Here is a 13,155-nt window from a genome sequence, read left to right on the forward strand (position 1 = left end):
GTAAGTCTTTCCGCTCCCTGGATTGGAATGACTCCTTACCCTCTCCCTTAAAACCCACATCCTTTCCTCTTTCCCTCTCTTTCCCTCTTTCCTGATGAGGCAACAGTTTGTTGCGAAAGCTTGAATTTTGTGTGTATGTTTGTATTTGTTTGTGTGTCTATCGACGTGCCAGCGCTTTCGGTTGGTTAGGGGGAAAAAAGGACAGGTATACACTCGCACACACACACATATCCATCCACACATACAGACACAAGCAGACATATTTAAAGACAAAGAGTTTGGGCAGAGATGTCAGTCGAGGTGGAAGAGTAGAGGCAAAGAAGTTGTTGAGAGACAGGTGAGGTATGAGTGGCGGCAACTTGAAATTAGCGGAGATTGAGGCCTGGCGGATAACGAGAAGAGAGGATATACTGAAGGGCAAGTTCCCATCTCCGGAGTTCGGATAGGTTGGTGTTGGTGGGAAGTATCCAGATAACCCGGACGGTGTAACACTGTGCCAAGATGTGCTGGCTGTGCACCAAGGCATGTTTAGCCACAGGGTGATCCTCATTACCAACAAACACTGTCTGCCTGTGTCCATTCATGCGAATGGACAGTTTGTTGCTGGTCATTCCCACATAGAATGCATCACAGTGTAGGCAGGTCAGTTGGTAAATCACGTGGGTGCTTTCACACGTGGCTCTGCCTTTGATCGTGTACACCTTCCGGGTTACAGGACTGGAGTAGGTGGTGGTGGGAGGGTGCATGGGACAGGTTTTGCACCGGGGGCGGTTGCAAGGATAGGAGCCAGAGGGTAGGGAAGGTGGTTTGGGGATTTCATAGGGATGAACTAACAGGTTACGAAGGTTAGGTGGACGGCGGAAAGACACTCTTGGCGGAGTGGGGAGGATTTCATGAAGGATGGATCTCATTTCAGGGCAGGATTTGAGGAAGTCGTATCCCTGCTGGAGAGCCACATTCAGAGTCTGGTCCAGTCCCGGAAAGTATCCTGTCACAAGTGGGGCACTTTTGTGGTTCTTCTGTGGGGGATTCTGGGTTTGAGGGGATGAGGAAGTGGCTCTGGTTATTTGCTTCTGTACCAGGCCGGGAGGGTAGTTGCGGGATGCGAAAGCTGTTGTCAGGTTGTTGGTGTAATGTTTCAGGGATTCCGGACTGGAGCAGATTCGTTTGCCACGAAGACCTAGGCTGTAGGGAAGGGACCGTTTGATGTGGAATGGGTGGCAGCTGTCATAATGGAGGTACTGTTGCTTGTTGGTGGGTTTGATGTGGACGGACGTGTGAAGTTGGCCATTGGACAGGTGGAGGTCAACGTCAAGGAAAGTGGCATGGGATTTGGAGTAGGACCAGGTGAATCTGATGGAACCAAAGGAGTTGAGGTTGGAGAGGAAATTCTGGAGTTCTTCTTCACTGTGAGTCCAGATCATGAAGATGTCATCAATAAATCTGTACCAAACTTTGGGTTGGCAGACCTGGGTAACCAAGAAGGCTTCCTCTAAGCGACCTATGAATAGGTTGGCGTACGAGGGGGCCATCCTGGTACCCATGGCTGTTCCCTTTAATTGTTGGTATGTCTGGCCTTCAAAAGTAAAGAAGTTGTGGGTCAGGATGAAGCTGGCTAAGGTAATGAGGAAAGAGGTTTTAGGTAGGGTGGCAGGTGATCGGCGTGAAAGGAAATGCTCCATCGCAGCGAGGCCCTGGACGTGCGGAATATTTGTGTATAAGGAAGTGGCATCAATGGTTACAAGGATGGTTTCTGGGGGTAACAGATTGGGTAAGGATTCCAGGCGTTCAAGGAAGTGGTTGGTGTCTTTGATGAAGGATGGGAGACTGCATGTAATGGGTTGAAGGTGTTGATCTACGTAGGCAGAGATACGTTCTGTGGGGGCTTGGTAACCAGCTACAATGGGGCGGCCGGGATGATTGGGTTTGTGGATTTTAGGAAGAAGGTAGAAGGTTGGGGTGCGGGGTGTCGGTGGGGTCAGGAGGTTGATGGAGTCAGGTGAAAGGTTTTGCAGGGGGCCTAAGGTTCTGAGGATTCCTTGAAGCTCCGCCTGGACATCGGGAATGGGGTTACCTTGGCAAACTTTGTATGTGGTGTTGTCTGAAAGCTGACGCAGTCCCTCAGCCACATACTCCCGACGTTCAAGTACCACGGTCGTGGTACTCTCCCCACATATTTTTATATTCATTTTCATTTCAGCCTCACGTTACACTTTCGACCTTCTAGTACCATGTCACCCGCACAACACCCCCACAACGACCCCATTAAGTTTTATTTACATTCCCTCCGCAGACATGCCTTCGCCCTAGCCAGATTACGCTCCCATATTCTATTTTCTCAGGCTTGTTTGACATTTGGCATTACCCCCAAAGGCCTCACACTTAAAGTTCCCATCTCTGGCTGCAACCCTTCCTTCCATCAGTCCCTATACCAGTTCCAAACTGAACAATCCATTGCCCTCACCCACCTAATCCTTCACCTACACATCAACTCAGCCAATGAACACACCCGTCAACTCCTATCCTTAATAAAAGTCCTTAATCTTTCCTCTCCCACATCCACACCGGCTGTTCAGAGCATCCTCCTACAGGCCAACCGTAAATTAGAACACCATGCCACCCTCCACCTCAAAAAACTATCCAATCTCCTGGTTTCCCACCTCCGGAAAGGCAACTCACTCACCCTTCACAACCTTTCCAGCAAACCTCAACCACCTCTCATTGCACACAAACCCAGTCTCTCCCATCTACTCAATCTCCCACTTCCAACTCCACTCCCTCCAAAACCTCAAAATTCCTTTCAACACAATCTGGAACCACAACACCCTAATTCAGTAGTTAACCTTTCCTCCAAACCTCTCTCCCAATCCGAAACCTCTGTCCTATCCAAAGGCCTCACCTTCAGCCCCACTCCCAGATTCAACCAAACAGCCCTCGTCAAAGATTTACTGTCCTACACCCGTACTCTCTGCTGGAAATATCACTTTGCCACGAAGAAAAATGATCCTAATCCTACTCCTAATGATCCAACTCCCCAAGACACCATCCAAATTGAACCCTGCCTGGAACAGTTCTGTCCTCTGTCACAGCGGGACCCACCTCCTCTTCCTCAAAATCACCCTCTCCAAACCTTCCAGGAATTTCTGACTTCCAGCCTTGCATCTCAATCCTTCTTAAAAAACCTTAAGCCTACACCCAACATCACCACTGCTGAAGCCCAGGCTATCCGTGATCTGAAGGCTGACCGATCCATCGTCATTCTTCTGGCGGACAAGGGTTCCACGACCGTGGTACTTGATCGTCGGGAGTATGTGGCTGAGGGACTGCGTCAGCTTTCAGACAACACCACATACAAAGTTTGCCAAGGTAACCCCATTCCCGATGTCCAGGCGGAGCTTCAAGGAATCCTCAGAACCTTAGGCCCCCTGCAAAACCTTTCACCTGACTCCATCAACCTCCTGACCCCACCGACACCCCGCACCCCAACCTTCTACCTTCTTCCTAAAATCCACAAACCCAATCATCCCGGCCGCCCCATTGTAGCTGGTTACCAAGCCCCCACAGAACGTATCTCTGCCTACGTAGATCAACACCTTCAACCCATTACATGCAGTCTCCCATCCTTCATCAAAGACACCAACCACTTCCTTGAACGCCTGGAATCCTTACCCAATCTGTTACCCCCAGAAACCATCCTTGTAACCATTGATGCCACTTCCTTATACACAAATATTCCGCACGTCCAGGGCCTCGCTGCGATGGAGCATTTCCTTTCACGCCGATCACCTGCCACCCTACCTAAAACCTCTTTCCTCATTACCTTAGCCAGCTTCATCCTGACCCACAACTTCTTTACTTTTGAAGGCCAGACATACCAACAATTAAAGGGAACAGCCATGGGTACCAGGATGGCCCCCTCGTACGCCAACCTATTCATAGGTCGCTTAGAGGAAGCCTTCTTGGTTACCCAGGTCTGCCAACCCAAAGTTTGGTACAGATTTATTGATGACATCTTCATGATCTGGACTCACAGTGAAGAAGAACTCCAGAATTTCCTCTCCAACCTCAACTCCTTTGGTTCCATCAGATTCACCTGGTCCTACTCCAAATCCCATGCCACTTTCCTTGACGTTGACCTCCACCTGTCCAATGGCCAACTTCACACGTCCGTCCACATCAAACCCACCAACAAGCAACAGTACCTCCATTATGACAGCTGCCACCCATTCCACATCAAACGGTCCCTTCCCTACAGCCTAGGTCTTCGTGGCAAACGAATCTGCTCCAGTCCGGAATCCCTGAAACATTACACCAACAACCTGACAACAGCTTTCGCATCCCGCAACTACCCTCCCGGCCTGGTACAGAAGCAAATAACCAGAGCCACTTCCTCATCCCCTCAAACCCAGAATCCCCCACAGAAGAACCACAAAAGTGCCCCACTTGTGACAGGATACTTTCCGGGACTGGACCAGACTCTGAATGTGGCTCTCCAGCAGGGATACGACTTCCTCAAATCCTGCCCTGAAATGAGATCCATCCTTCATGAAATCCTCCCCACTCCGCCAAGAGTGTCTTTCCGCCGTCCACCTAACCTTCGTAACCTGTTAGTTCATCCCTATGAAATCCCCAAACCACCTTCCCTACCCTCTGGCTCCTATCCTTGCAACCGCCCCCGGTGCAAAACCTGTCCCATGCACCCTCCCACCACCACCTACTCCAGTCCTGTAACCCGGAAGGTGTACACGATCAAAGGCAGAGCCACGTGTGAAAGCACCCACGTGATTTACCAACTGACCTGCCTACACTGTGATGCATTCTATGTGGGAATGACCAGCAACAAACTGTCCATTCGCATGAATGGACACAGGCAGACAGTGTTTGTTGGTAATGAGGATCACCCTGTGGCTAAACATGCCTTGGTGCACAGCCAGCACATCTTGGCACAGTGTTACACCGTCCGGGTTATCTGGATACTTCCCACCAACACCAACCTATCCGAACTCCGGAGATGGGAACTTGCCCTTCAGTATATCCTCTCTTCTCGTTATCCGCCAGGCCTCAATCTCCGCTAATTTCAAGTTGCCGCCACTCATACCTCACCTGTCTCTCAACAACTTCTTTGCCTCTACTCTTCCACCTCGACTGACATCTCTGCCCAAACTCTTTGTCTTTAAATATGTTTGCTTGTGTCTGTATGTGTGGATGGATATGTGTGTGTGTGCGAGTGTATACCTGTCCTTTTTTCCCCCTAAGGTAAGTCTTTCCGCTCCTGGGATTGGAATGACTCCTTACCCTCTCCCTTAAAACCCTCATCCTTTCGTCTTTCCCTCTCCTTCCCTCTTTCCTGATGAGGCAACAGTTTGTTGCGAAAGCTTGAATTTTGTGTGTATGTTTGTGTTCGTTTGTGTGTCTGTCGACCTGCCAGCACTTTCATTTGGTAAGTCACATCATCTTTGTTTATTTATATATATATATATATATATATATATATATATATATATATATATATATATATATATATATATATATATATCCATTCTGTATTTACCTTGTGGTACCTGTAAAATTCTATTCATAAATAAATATGTGTGTATGTCTCTCCATACTGTCAGATAATCGCGAATTATATAGTGTCAAATATTTCATCAACATGTATAAATTTTTCCAAGGGAGGGATGAGAGTATGAGCCGCAACAGAGGACTGATGTTTTGTTTTCTCCTTATTCTCCTTTCTATTTAATGGTGCATTACTTCAGTACAGTAGATGAGCTTTAATTATGTCATTAGATGACTGCTAAATATGTTCTCTTAAATAATTCTTCCAATCTGAAGTGTCAAGCCTACATAACTCCAAAAATTTCATTACAAGTTCCCATTAGATTAGTGTTAAAGTGTTATAGATTTAAATCTTCTGGTATATTTCCAACAGTGGCTGCTGTAAATAATTCTTTCCACATAAATCTGTACTTTCACCTTTAGGTATAAGAATATATAAGACATCACATAAGTTATTATCTCAGGCATACCAATCATTCAATAAATAATATTCTTTCCACTACTTTTATTCTGTATTCCATGAGTACATGTGATATAGCGTTCAAATCTAGTTTCTCCCCTCTCAACATATTCTCAATTACTCACAACATTCTCACCTATCCATTATTCATTCTTCACAAAATAACATATACTTATTCCTCAGCATTATATCTTATTCATCATCATTTCCTTTTTTTTTACTTCAACAATAATAATAATAATACCCTTTTCTCATCTTATATTCCATTTACCTCTCTCCATATTACTATTTATCCTCTTATTAAACTAAAATTACATTCACTCATCTCATTCAGTCACTCACATCACTCATATCAACATTACTATTATCACATGCCTCCTAAAGAAAATAATTCTGTTCAGTTCTCTGCCTCCTCTAATGTGTATATGCCTCCTCTAATGTGTATATGCCTCAATAGCAACTCCTCTTATAACCAAATATCTTATTAGCTATTGGATGGTTCACATTGCTTTCTAGACTTACCTGCATTCATTAGATGGTAAGTATCTGTATAACTTAAAAAATGTAGGCTCATCGTAACTGTATATCATATTAATTATCTTCTCCTCATTAGCTAACATTTTACTGTATGTATTTTTTCAAATGTCTGTGTGTATGTAGACCTCTGGGTTTATGTGTTAATGGATATTCTAATGAATAACAGCCAGGGTGTGGAATATTTGCAATTCGGTATGGTCCAGAGTATAAGATCTGCCATTTCCTGTTTAAATATTTCTGTTTTGTGGGTTTAGGATGTGTTCTTAGTAAAAATAACTCATCAACTTTAAATGTTTTTGCTTTCCTGACACCTCTGTCATATTTCTGCTTTCTTTCCTTAGTTTTGTCACATAATGTTGTGTAAGCTTGTCTTACCTTTTCTTCTAAACTAACATGATTTGTTGTTGCTGTAAATTTAGGTAGAGGGTCTGTCCATTCATTTCTTTCTGTTTTATCCATAATTAATTCAGTTGGTGTGCATCCAGTAGAAATGTGAGTTAAATTGTTCACTATTTGTTCAAATGGTGCTAGGTATTCTACCCATTTTGTGTGCTTCTCTGGTGTGTGTGTTCTCATAAACTGTCCAAATTCTCGAAATGTTCTTTTACTGGGTTTCCTGCTGCGTGAAATCTTGAAATTAAAATATGTTTGACATTCTGTTCTTCAATAAAAGTCTTCCATTTTAAACTGGTAAAATATGCTGCATTATCCATGATCATAACTTCAGGTTTTCCTATTCTTACAAAATAATCTGTTAATAGACGTCTGGTAATAGCAGTGGTAGAAACTGAACGTAAAGCATATAATTTTAAATACTTTGTGAAAACATCTAACACAGCAAGGATGTATTTCATTCCTCCATGTGCTTGTGGATAGGGTCCGGCAATATCTAAAGAAATTAGCTGTAATGGCCTCTTAGGTATGATTGGGTGCAATTCATTCATGCTTGTGCGATTAGAATATTTGGCTTTCTGACATATGATGCATTTCCTAATATTACTCAATACTCTTCGCCTTAAATTTGGAAAATAGCAATATTGTATAATCTTATCTGTACATTTGGTTACACCATAGTGTCCCCAAGTTCTGTGTGTAAATAAAATAAAATCATCAACATGAGCTTCAGGTAAGCAAACACACCAATGCTGTGATTCAGGGTTTCGTCGGTGAAATAATACTTCTTTGTGTAATGTGTAATATTTTTCAAGATGTGGGTCTGTTCCTGCACGTAATTTATTCTTTATCTGGATCCACCTGGGATCATTGTCCTGCAATATGGCTAACTTCCTGCACATGTTTTTGTAGTAAGGGGGCAAATGTACCGTCATACATGAGTAAAATTTTGAAATCTGATGTTTGTTCTGTCACATCTGAAAATTCTTGTAGGCCTTGTGGCAAACGAGATAGAGCATCGGCTATAATGTTGGATTCTCCTTTTATATATATAATATCAAAATCATATTCTTGTAGTGATGCACACCAGCGTGCAAGACGTGAATGTAATAACTTGCACGATAGCAGGAAAGAAAGAGCTTGATTATCAGTATAAAGCTTAGTACGTTTTCCCCATAGAAAGTAGCGAAACTTGCGAAATGCCCATACTATGGCAAGTGTTTCGCGCTCGGTCACTGAATATGACTTTTCGCATTCAGTGAGCGTGCGGCTAGCAAAACTTATAGGTTTGATGACTGTTTGTTCATCTTCTACTTGAATTTGGAATAAAAATGCTCCGAGCCCAAAGGAACTTGCATCTGTTACTAGGCAAAAGTCTGACGCCATGTCAGGATGACATAACAACGGTGCATTAACTAAAGCATTCTTAATCGCTTCAAAATCTGTCTGACAGAACTCTGTCCATTTCCAAATATTATTTCTTTTGAGTAAAGATACAAGATGTGGACTGTTAAGAAGGTGGTAGGGTACAAATTTCCTGAAGAATGAAGATAGACCAAGAAAGGCTTTGAGTTGTTTACGATTCTGTGGGGATGGAAAATTCTTTATTGCATCAATTTTTCTTGAGTCTGGATAAATGCCTTCAGTTTATATGATGTGACCAAGGAATTTGATTTCTCTCCTCCCTAATTTCGTCTTTGATAAATTGATAGTGACACCTGCGTCAGAAAATTTAGTCAGAAGTTGCTTCAAAAGATTTACATGTTCTTCCCAAGTAGTGGTGGCAATGACAATGTCGTCAACATAAACTGTGATTTGCGATAACAATTGAGGTCCAAGAACAGCATCTAAGGCTTCAATAAATACTCCAGCACTCACTTGTAGACCAAAGGGACCAAAGGGTAGAACACAAAATTGATAACTACGTCCCTCACATAGAAATGCAGTGTATTTACGACTGTTTTTATGGAGGTTCACCTGCCAAAATGATGAGCGGAGGTCGATATTGGTTAAATACGGTACATTATGAAATTTTAAAAGTTGTTCTTCCAAATTTATAGGTCGTGTGTTGATTGGGATTATAACTTTGTTAATTTCTCGTGCGTCCAGCACTAACCTCACACTACCATCCTCTTTATTAACTGCTAGTATTGGACTGCAATATGGTGAATGTGACCTTTCAATGATATCCCAAGCTTGCATTTTTTCAATCTCTTTCAAAACTGTGGGTTTCTTTGACCATATTATAATATTTTCTACAGTATGTTTTGTGTGGTTTAACGTCCATCTCATAAGTATAGCCTCTAATAATTCCAGGTTTCTCCACAAATACCTCAGCAAATTGCTGCAAAACTTCAAGTAATTCAAGTTGTTGTTCCTTCATCAGATATTCAGATTCTGTGCATTTCTCATATAAATTATTAGGTTTAATTCCCTGAGATACAGCTTCCTTAAAAGTTAAATCACATATGTTTGTTGCTGGTGGATACACAAAATGTAACTGTTCAAATTTACCTTGTTTACTGTTTAAGTTTTTACCCTGTGCTAACTCTATTGTCAGTTGTTGTTGGTTTACGGTTAAATGACATTTCCCTTTTCCTAAATCTATGATTGCTCGATATTCATTCAAAAAGTCAATTCCTAATATGCAATGCATAACTAATTTGTCTACTACCAGAAAACTGTAATTGAGTGGTATATTTGAAAGTGTGAAGTTAATTAGCCATTGAAATTTCACATTCTTTGATTTGTTACTGGTGGCACTTATAATGTGACAATTCTGTACTGGCAATGTTTGTATGTTCATTATTTGTTCGAGTTCATTACATAAGGACATTGAAATGACACTTGCTGCTGCTCCTGTATCTAACATTACTTCCACTTCATAACTACCAATCATAACTCGTGTTATAGCCTGAATAATCTTCTTTGTTTTACTGGTACTATTAAAATCTACATCCTGATATAATTCTTTTTCTATTTTCTTACTGTCATCATATCGGAGAAATCAAATCGTTGGTTCTGTTGCGCTCTGCTCCCTATCGACCGTAACTCGAGCGCTTAGCTCGGTCGTCGTTCGTTTTCTGGCAAATTCGGTTGTTGCTGCGGGTTGGGTTCATTGCCCAACTCAATAATATTTACATTTCTGTCGCGCGTCACCCACGTATCAGCTGTTTGGTTGTTGACATTACCTCGCGTCGCATTGGGAGTTCCGTTAGGTAGGAATTGAGGGTTGCTGTATTGCATGTGTCGTGGCGGTGGTCCATTGTGATTTCCCCATACATTATTTCGCCCATGACTGTAACTGGTATTGTCATTACTGTTATTCCTGCAATACATGTTTGGATGTTGTTGGATGTTGTTTCTCTGAAAATATCCTGGATGGTACCTGTTATCCTCTCTTCTTTGATCTCTATGATTTCGGTTCCTTCTTCTGTTGTTGTTATTTTGAATATAACTGTTATTGTTCTGATTGTAATTACTGTTTGGATAACCATTATAGTAATAATTACTGTTTCCTTGCCAATGCTGCGAGTTGTTTCTCCTAATATTGAATGGATTTGTTCCAGTGTAGTGCGAATTGTTTCTTTGAGTGTTTTGTTGTGGTGTCGGAGGCGGATTCCAATAGCCTCTGTCATTTCTGTAGTGCGTACGCGAATTGCTTGGATGGATCGGATACAATTGATTGAAATTCCTGATCTCATCTCTGTAAACAACATCTATCTCATCAACATAACTAAAAAAAATCTTTATGTTGTCCTCGGACACTCCTATTAATTTATCACGGTAAGGAAATGGTAAGTGGCTTTTAAGTGTTCTAATTACATCTGGTAAATCTGCTGGTTTTGTCCAATATAATGTTTTGTCTAGGTAGCGTTCAGAGTATTGACGTAAAGTCTCTTTCTTCGGGTTCTAAATTTCTGGATTGTATACTTCTCGTTTTAAACTTTGCTGTTCTGTGATCGACCAGAATTCCTCAAGAAATGCTTGTTCAAACTGTTCAAATGTTAAACATCGTCTTTTCATTGCTGCTCCCCACTTAGCTGCTCTTCCACGTAACAAATTTGTAACATATCGAACTTTATCGGCTTCTAACCAATGTCTCGGGAAAATACCATCAAAAGAGCGGATGAAAACAATCGGATGCACTTCGTCTTTCTCATCACATGAAAATGTCTGAAAGTATCCATGTCGTACTAATGTTTCATCAGCTACTCCCGACGGTATTATGGGTCCTGCTTTTTGTGTCAAACTGTGCATAGTATGTGGTGATGTCTGATAGTAATTTTGATCTTGTGGTAGCATTGAAAATGGTTCATTGGGATTTGTATCACTCATTGGTAATTCTATTTTCGGCTGTGTGCTGGGTCTAGCATTATTATGATTCTCATTTATGTTTTGGTTGCCTGTTATGGGTTTTGGTATCACTGACGAACTTGGTATTACATTTTCTTTAAGTTTACGTACCTCTTTCTGAATATTATCTGTTTCTCCCTTTACCTGTTCCTTTGTCTTATCTAAAATGATCTGTGTCATTGTCTCAAACTTCTCATCTAAATAATCATCACATAATTTGCATTCATGTACAAGTTTCTCTGCTAGAGTTGTGTCATTCTTTAAAGATGCTACATCTGCTCTGTCTTCAAGTTTTTCTAACTTTTCCTGTAAGGATTTCTGCTCCAATGTTACATCGTTTAATCTGTCTGAAAGATCTGTAATCGTCAGGTCTAAGTGTTCTTGGTTTGTTTTTACGGAATTGTGTGACTGTCGTAATTCGTCAACTTGGGTACTGGTTTTCTGTTGTTCAAAAACTACTGTTAACAATTTCTCATTACATTGTTGTAAGTCAGTTTTTGTCTCGTCACTGAATTCCACAAATACCTTTTCTTGTCTCGTAACCTTGTCTGATAAGTCAGTAAATTTCCTTCCAAGACTACTGGTGGTTTCTGTCAAGTCGGCAATTTCTCTCGATTGTTTTTCAAAATTTTGTTTTATGTCCCATGTCAGTTCATCGAATTTAGTGTCAAATTTCCCAATGTCACGTTTTAAATTGTCATCTAAAGTGTCAAATCTTTTTCTAAAGTGTCAAATTTTCTGTTTTGGTCACCAAGTAACTTCAGAATCTGGTTGAGCATGTCAGAGTCCTGTGTCTTAGTTTCGTCATTTTTTTCGTGTCTGATTGATGTCTGGTTCTAAAGTAGTACTCACTCTCCATTCGCCTGTATATCTGTTTAAATATAGGGGTTGTTGTCTTAATCGATCCGGTAAAATTATGTCGAACATCCTCACAATTAAGTTCAATATTCATTTGACTGTCGGACATGTTTTGCAATGTGTCACTTTCACTAAGCTCGTCCGCTGAAACAATTTCTACGCGTCTAGCGTCCATCTTGCGATTTTCGTAATTAATTGCAAATAAAATTTTCCAATGGCAAAAAAAAAATTTTAATATGATATGTTGAAATCTGAAATTTCTCTTATGGAAATGGATATTTCTATATGATTTCTAATTAGAAATTGAATTATTAAACTGGTACTGAAATTTCCCTCTCACAAATAAATGACTGTGAATATGCTCTTCACTTATCATTTGCAATAATAGTAAATAAATTTTAACTACAACAATTTGAAAAAATAATTTCGAAATAAATGGATCGGATAAAGGAAGTACAGATGGCTGCTTGAAACTGGGAAAAATGTAAATTTCTGTACTCACCCCCCACCCCACCACCCCCCACCCCCCACCCCGTCTTATGTTGCAAATGTAGCGTCAGATATACAGTTTTGAATCCAAAATTTTTCTTTCGCGTCCGTGCAAATTATTTTATGGAACGTTATCCTGTTCCTTTTTTTTTAACAAATTAATTTCCTCAGCATGAAAATGAAAATTAACACGAATTAATAACAGGGAAAACAGTATTGTTGTAAATTTTATGCACGTAATGTTACAATTTAAATGAATGAGACTAATTCATTTTCTGATGCTATTAAGTGATTAAAATTAGATAAAATGTCCAAAATTTATAATAATTGCACTTGTATCAAATCCGAAGATTGCAAGTCCTGTCACCAGGACGCCAATTGTAGTGTACCCATCTCCTCGGGGTTCTGCCATGAAAAATATAAAATAGAAAATCTGATTGGGTTTGGAATTTTGGTGGTTTCAGTTACGGATAAGGCGGACTTCATATTATTGATTGAGATCG

General features: G+C 41.0%; 1 protein-coding gene across 1 annotated transcript in view; it reads left to right on the forward strand.

The window, feature by feature from the left end:
• LOC126237082 (transmembrane protein KIAA1109 homolog) overlaps positions 1 to 13,155 on the forward strand; it is a 567,281-nt gene that overhangs the window by 525,666 nt on the left and 28,460 nt on the right. The gene's annotated exons all lie outside the window — the stretch shown is intronic.

The sequence above is a fragment of the Schistocerca nitens genome, chromosome 2 (genome assembly GCF_023898315.1).
Source record: "Schistocerca nitens isolate TAMUIC-IGC-003100 chromosome 2, iqSchNite1.1, whole genome shotgun sequence".
Lineage (NCBI taxonomy): Eukaryota > Metazoa > Arthropoda > Insecta > Orthoptera > Acrididae > Schistocerca > Schistocerca nitens.